The sequence below is a fragment of the Pimephales promelas genome, chromosome 18 (assembly GCF_988280905.1).
Source record: "Pimephales promelas chromosome 18, fPimPro1.hap1.1, whole genome shotgun sequence".
NCBI lineage: Eukaryota > Metazoa > Chordata > Actinopteri > Cypriniformes > Leuciscidae > Pimephales > Pimephales promelas.
This window is the reverse complement of record NC_142786.1, coordinates 33,315,148-33,322,655: the sequence shown is the minus strand read 5'-3', so window position 1 is coordinate 33,322,655 and position 7,508 is coordinate 33,315,148.

Below are 7,508 nucleotides of genomic sequence, written 5' to 3'. Positions count from 1 at the left end.
CTCTGGAGAACGGGTTTGAGGCTGGTATGGACGGCGTCATACTGGAAAATCTTGGAAAATACAAAACACAAAAGTTTCAGAAAGGATACAGAGGTGGTATGATGTGTTGTGTCAGATCGTGGCCGAGACGTCAAATTCACTCGGCGCAGCCCGTTATCAGCTGTCAATCAAAGTTAACCGCCCTTATTTGTCATACGTTTTATATCTACATATGATCTAAACTAACGAGTTAGAAAAAAATTCACCCCCCTCACAGTTGTCAGGCACGCGAAACATATTGAAGATTACAGTAAAAGTCCATGGGACCAAACTGTAAACATATGAATTTATGCTGTGAAAACGGACATTTTTGGGACCGGTGTTCTGACAACAATTCATGCTACCCATCGCAATTTCCTACTTACCGGTTATGCGCATGTGCAGACTCAGGTTTTTTTTTGTTTTTTTTGTTTTTTTTACAAAATGTACATTTTCCTGTTATAATGTATAATTTCCCTTTAAAAAAAATGCTTACTACCATATGAATATTTGTACGGTCAGCCAGCTGAAAAGGAATAACTGAAAGTTTCAGTTACTATAAGAAAAGGTGTACTTTGACAAGTCAAAGATGAATATTTTATGATAATTTTTACTTTTCACACCGTTTTAAAACTAAAAACAGTAGTCTACAGTATACAGTAGCTACTCATAACTTAGAATTGTATTAGAATTGTATTTCATACGACTTTAATCGGCATTCTGTGATCAATTCGCGCTACGGTAGCATTTTTCGACAAGGCAGCAAAAATCGACAGAACACCGGCCTCTAGCGGATTTGAGATGTATTGCAGTTTATCGCACTTCCGGGTAGGCTCTATGAGAGTGCCGAAGTGATGACGTCACTTTGTAGGACAACTAGCGGCGCATGGGTTCCCTCGGTCGAAAAGCAATGCATTTTCCCCATAGACTTTTGGAATATCGCAAAAAATAAGATCTGTGTTTAACAAAGAGTTGTGGCCCTTACACGTTTTGTCTAGCAAGATAATCTTTACAAGTTAATCCAAAATGTATACATTTTGAAGCCTATATAAAGATTTTAAAAACCACAATCAGACACAATAAAGTTTAAAAAACCACAAGCAGGTTATGTGTGTTAATACTACCGATCAAAACGTGAAAATATTTAGAGGCTTTGTTCACCACAGACCTTATTTCAGGCGATTTAGCAAAAACCCATTGGGAAACGTAGTTTTTTTTTTATTATTATTTTATTGCAATTTCAAGATTTACAAACAAACATGGCTGCATAACTTTCTTTTCTTATATAGAGTACAAAGAAAATATAGCCAGAGGGAGCAGCACTTAATACAACAAGAAAATAAATGAAGTCTAAGTACAAAAAGGATATTTGTAAGGAAAATAAACATAACAAAAACATAAATAAATAAGTAAATGGGAAGAATTATGATAAAACATACATGACAATAAGGGGTGAATGCAGTCTTTGTTCATCCATTAATCTCAGTTGGGAAGAGTTTTAAGGTATCATATATTTTTTGTGCCTTAGGACCTTTCAAAGTTTTTAAGGATTTTATATACAGTTCAAATTCCTTCAAGAAAACTACAAATTTGGGAGATGATTTCACAATTCTACACTTATGAATGAAGAATTTGGCTAGACATACAATTGTATTAATACCTAGCTCACCACGCGAGGGAACCGTAGTGCTAGCCTACAATGCTAACTCACTTCCGCGTTTTGGCCTACACTACAGAGTGACGTCAGGTGAGCGCCCCCTGCTGGCCTCACAACACCTCTTCCAGCAGAGGAGTCTCCCATCCAGGTTCCAGTTCTGCTTAGCCTCAGTGGGGAACCAGTCTTGGGCCACAGCAGGGTATACGGCTGCTGGACACTGAACACTGAACAAATATTTATATTCAACATAACATTTCACTATTTTGCAACGATTTTCTTATTAAGCATTAAACTGTGTTCTGCTCTTAAAAACTTGTGAAAAAAATATGTTTGTGATGCATTAATTAGTTGGATCTCTAAGCAGTCTGACTGTCTGTAATTCTGTGGATTACGCCTGATTTATGGAGGTGGTTGAAGCTTGATAGAGGCACTTCTAAAAATTACTATTGGGAATGCATCTAAACACTCCCACCACCTCATGTCACACATTTGAGGATTATGGCATGAAAACTTGAGAGCTAGAAAGGGAGATTAATGAAGTATGAAGTGATGATTAGGATGACAGTTCTAAGCGCACACACACACACACAGCATGTCCTCTCGTGAGTGGGCAAGATAAGGCCTATCAAAGACAAGGTGATGACCTGCATTTCTCTTTATCCTGACATCTCCCTGTCCACTTCTCTCTCTGTTCATCCGTGTTGCTGTGGTTCTGTAAACAGATGTACTGCGATCTTCCCACCTGAGGGATGGAGTGCAAACCTAACGTCACGCTGACTCACATATTTCTAGAGTTCCCGTCCAACGGTCTCTTTTCAAGCATTCATCTCTAAGACCTTCATCACATATGATGCTGTCTTGGTACCATCTGACTACAGTGTCCACACAGAGACATATAATGAATTCACTGTTTAAATTGCTGTAAGACTTTCAGCAAGATTAGCATTGAGGAGATAAATCTAGAACTTGTCAATTAAAGAAGTTTTGAAAGATTTGGGTACATAGGAAGAATCTTTAAAAATATGTTTATAAATCATCTTTCATTCACATTGGGGCAAGTTCAACTAACATTTGCCACTTGAGTGTAGGCTACATTACTTTACAGTCATTCTCCAACACAGATTTTCAATGTGAATGAGGCTCATTAGAGAATATAATGCTGCATTCACTAAACTCAGCATAATTATGTGAAGATACCTGCTGTAAAATATTACAGAATCGTTCAGCTCATTTATGTGAAGAAAACTAAAGAAGTGGCAGGTGTTGTTCTGATCAAAGGCATATAATGACATGTCCAATCTTTTCAAACGTATGGCCAAGGGTCACATTCTGATATTCATGAAACGTGCTGTTTACTCCTCATTTATTATAGTGGCTGGTTTCGTTGCCATGACCACACAAGAAAAAAAAATCATTGCAATTGCTATGCTTTTAATCATTCTGGAAAGTTTCTACTTATGAGCTTAGAAATCATTGTGATATGCGTTTGGTCTGAATAATATGGACGTGGTGAGCAATATTTTCCAACAAAAGACAGAAAGAGTTTTAGCGCAACTACAAACATTAAAAGCAAAAGACGTGCAAGTAAAGATCAATAATCTAAACAAATTTAGGTTCTGGGAACGTTAGTTTTTGGTTCCCAGAGCGTTCCTAGAACTTTCCTTTAAGGTTAAGGGAACGTTCCCGGGACATAAAACTCCTTACGTTATAAAAATGGAACCTAAAAATATCCTGCATGAAACGTTCCTAAGCACAAGTTTCCGAGGGGCGCTCCTGTAAAAAATAAAGTAAGTGAAACTTCCGGTGAGGCGGTGGAAGTAGCATTCCAATGGTATTTTGTGTGTTAGTTAGCGAAGAGGCTAGCTGTTTTTCAGAGAATTATTTTACTATTTAAAGACGCAAATCTTTATGAGAGATGTCGTTACGGAGCTCAGGGACAACATGTGCTGTTCGCGGTTGTACGTATAACCGGACTAAACTAATTCAGTGGCTTAAACGTGATTATTTTGAACATAAGCCGAGTGATCCTGCCAACGACTGTAACGTTAGTTTCCAAAAGACGACGAATCTTCCTGTGTACATTTGTTTAAATTCTTAATATTCTATAAACTCTCTCAGCATGTGATTGGCTGTTCGCTACTGATGTCACACCTAAACTCAGGATCAAAGCCTGTGTTGACAGAATACCAAATGTGCCAGTTAATGTATTCAAGTAGCACATTCATTTATAATTTTGAATAAACTCCAAAGCACAATGACTAAGCGTGTATTTTTATTTTAATTGTTTGTCAGCTCACACAACTGCCTTGATGAGTATTGATTATTAATATTGTTATTATAATACTCCCAACCAACTATTGCGGAGGGTTATTTCACCCTTTTTAATTTCGTTGAGGTTAGGGATGGGGCCGATCCGATCCAGTATCGGTATCGGGACCGATACCAGCGTAATTCACGTATCGGATTTTTCCGATCCAACCTGCGGAGAAATCCGATATTTATGATCCATGTCTGCGCTTTAACGTTGGCTGCTGAAATGACTCCAAAAGGGATTCCCCGGGGCTGCTAGTCTGCTAGCCTAGCTGGCTGCAAACTGAGTAATGGATATCCTGAACGGAGGTGCAGCTCAATCATAGACTGTAAAAAATAGGGCTCAATGAAACACACAGACGCCCGCTCAAGAAATCCATTCCGCAGTTTGCAGCCAGCTAGCAGGATAGCATTGAGCTACCAATATGTTTGCTGTGTGGAAATCCTATGGTGGAAATACTTCACACTGGAAACACCGCAGCAGAGCAAGACAGCAAAATGCAATGTTTGCAAAGCCGTATAAATTAAACTATTTGTCTGTGATGCATGTTTGCAATTCGCAGTCCAGAAGAGAAAGAGAGAGATCTCTCACGCGGTGCCACAGCACGCACAACACGACAGCCCTGCTTAATGAGTGACGACAGAGAAAACATAGCCTGGTTACACTTTAGATCTGTGATATTAGTCTGATTTCCAAAGATTAAAGAATATATCGAGGTAAAAAAAAAAACATTAAACAATAGCCGCATTCTGTGTAGCCAACTTCCTTCCCATCGTCATTTCTCCGTAGAACTCAAACTTTAAGACAGAATCAGCACGATCGGTAATTGTTGTAAAATTCCGTCTCTGCTGTTGCTAAATTGCGGGACGCTTTTAATAATAAAAAGAGCTATTAAAAGCACAAAAGTTGCGCAAGAGGGCGGCGCGCGCTCCGAAACAGACAAGCAAATTATACTTTGGGCTTCATGTGCGCGTCTAAACGATCAAATGTAGCCTGCACAAAAATGTCAAAACGACCGGCTTGGAGATTATCACTTAACTACGTTCATTTTAGACATAAACGGTTTATGGAAATAGTTGGGAGAAAATATGGTGCATCAGTAGACTATGAAATCCGCACTAGTTCTTAAAGGGGCAGCAGTATAAATGTGACGATTGCGACATTACTGCGAATCAAACAACAAAAGGCAAAGAGAAAATCACTCACAGCTCTTGAATGAATAACTTCAGCTTTAATAAGCATAAATCTATCTATGATAAACTTTGCAGTGCTATTTTACTTTTGATTACTTTATTATAATTCTTTTTAGACGATATACCTGAATAATGTTAGTAGACCTTCCTGAAATTAAAGCACTGTGTAGGCCTGTATAATGCGTATATCTTTGTTTAATTGTCTATCTATTGTTTAATATATCTATTATATATATATATATATATATATATATATATATATATATATATAATGACATAGGCTACATACGTACGTATCATCCTTGCTTGTAGAGAGGTGTTTATTTCAGCATCATATAAAATCAACAATAATAATAAATAATGTTAAAGCAAACACAGGTCTGGTATCGGAAAAGTATCGGTATCGGCCGATATCCAAAGTCAGGTATCGGGATCGGATCGGAAGTGAAAAAATGTGGATCGGTGCATCCCTAGTTGAGGTTGTGTTCCCACATCGTTAGCTAGTTTGGATCGCTATAACTTGAATGACTGTCAACTGTTGAATGAACGAGTGTGAAGTGTCAAGTCGCGCTTTGTTTACATCGAACCGGAAGTCGCGCCCACTTTTGACGCAATGCCTCATGGGGCGTAGGAAACTTGTGGATAACGTTCTTGTTTGGTTCTCCAAAAATAACCTCATGGGACCATTCGGGAACGTTAGCGTTCTGTGTTTGCTGGGATATCAGTTGATCGGCTTCTGAGCTTCCCACCAGTAATTAATGAATTTTTGGTGCAGTTGAAGCGCTCATCTCCTAAATACCATCAATCTGACCTGACTTTAGCTTAATCGCTTGACGAAGAACTAAGATTTAAGAGGGATTGATTTCACCTAGAGGAGAGACATATAGGGTTTGGTATCGAGAATCGAGTATCGATTAGAACCGGGATTAACTTTTCGTTTTTCCCGGAATCGTTTAAAAGTTAAAATTTCAATTCCTACTTTCGATATTCACAGTCCGCCGAGCGGAAGAAGGAACCGCTGAACAACACCAACGAAGAAGCGTCTACCGGAAGTGTTCGCAGAACCGCGCGAGTCGAACATTTACGTCGGTGGTCCAAAGTGTGGCTTCACTTTTCTAAAAATTTACGAAATCTCTGCAAAATGCTAAATTTGTGACAAGTATTTGTGACAGACGGAGTATTTCCTTCAGAAAGGATTATTTCCTTCAGAAGGACTGTTGGTTTGCAAGGTTAGCTAAACTTTTTTGACCCTGCCTCTTAAAAGAATCGGAATCGAGAATCGTTAGGAACCGGAATCGAAACAAGGAATCGGAATCAGAATCGTTCAAATTCAAACGATACCCTACATATATATAATGTCTCAAAGTCCATATATGCCTTAAAGTCCTGACCTGAGCGTCCTCAGAGTTCACCGTCAGCTGTCCGGGGCGTTTAGATTTTGCAGCTGTGATGACAAGTGGCTCAAACAGGCCGTGAGCAGCAGAAACATCATCACAGAGACAAGAGCTGACACTGACAGCCCTGATTTAGCAGAGAGAGAAGGGGAGATGCCGATTACAGCAGTCAACTCTACTTATTTCTGCTCTTCATTAAAGCAGATGCACCCACACATAGTTCAGATTTTCATAATCACACTCACAGAAAGATGATAGGCTACCCACTTACAAAGAGGATTAGCTACTAGCTACATATTTAGTGCGTTCCTATCTCCTCAACAGACCCAGTGGAGCTCAAGTGCCCCCTAGTGACTAATATGCTCAAGACATCATGAAATCAACATTGGAATTGGCTTTTACCTCCGTCTGTTAGGTTCTGGTCCTTCATCGGCTCATTAGAAGAAACTCAAGGATCGGAAATATATTTGTCAGATGAGCAAAAAGGTATCCAAATGTACCGTGTTGGACCAGGACCAAGGCTGAGAAACGCTGATCTACATTATTGGTACTCAATATGGTTATTAGCAAGTTTTGCTGCATAATATTTTTGTGGAAACTGTGATACTTTTATTCAGGACTATTTTGATGAATAGAAAGTTCAAAAACATTTATTTTAAATCTATTTTTTTTTTATATTATACATATCTTAACTGTCACTTTTGATCAGTTTAAAGGGTTAGTTCACCCAAAAATGAAAATTCTGTCAGTATTTACTCGCCCTCATGTTGTTCCAACCCCGTAAGACCTTCGTTCATCTTCGCAACACAAATTAAGATATTTAAGATATTAGGATCGCTCCATAGGCTTCTTGAGGGAATGACTCTTGCTGGCATCGAAAAGTCATTAAAGACATCGTTAAAATAGTCCAAGTGACTACAGCGGCTCAATCTTAA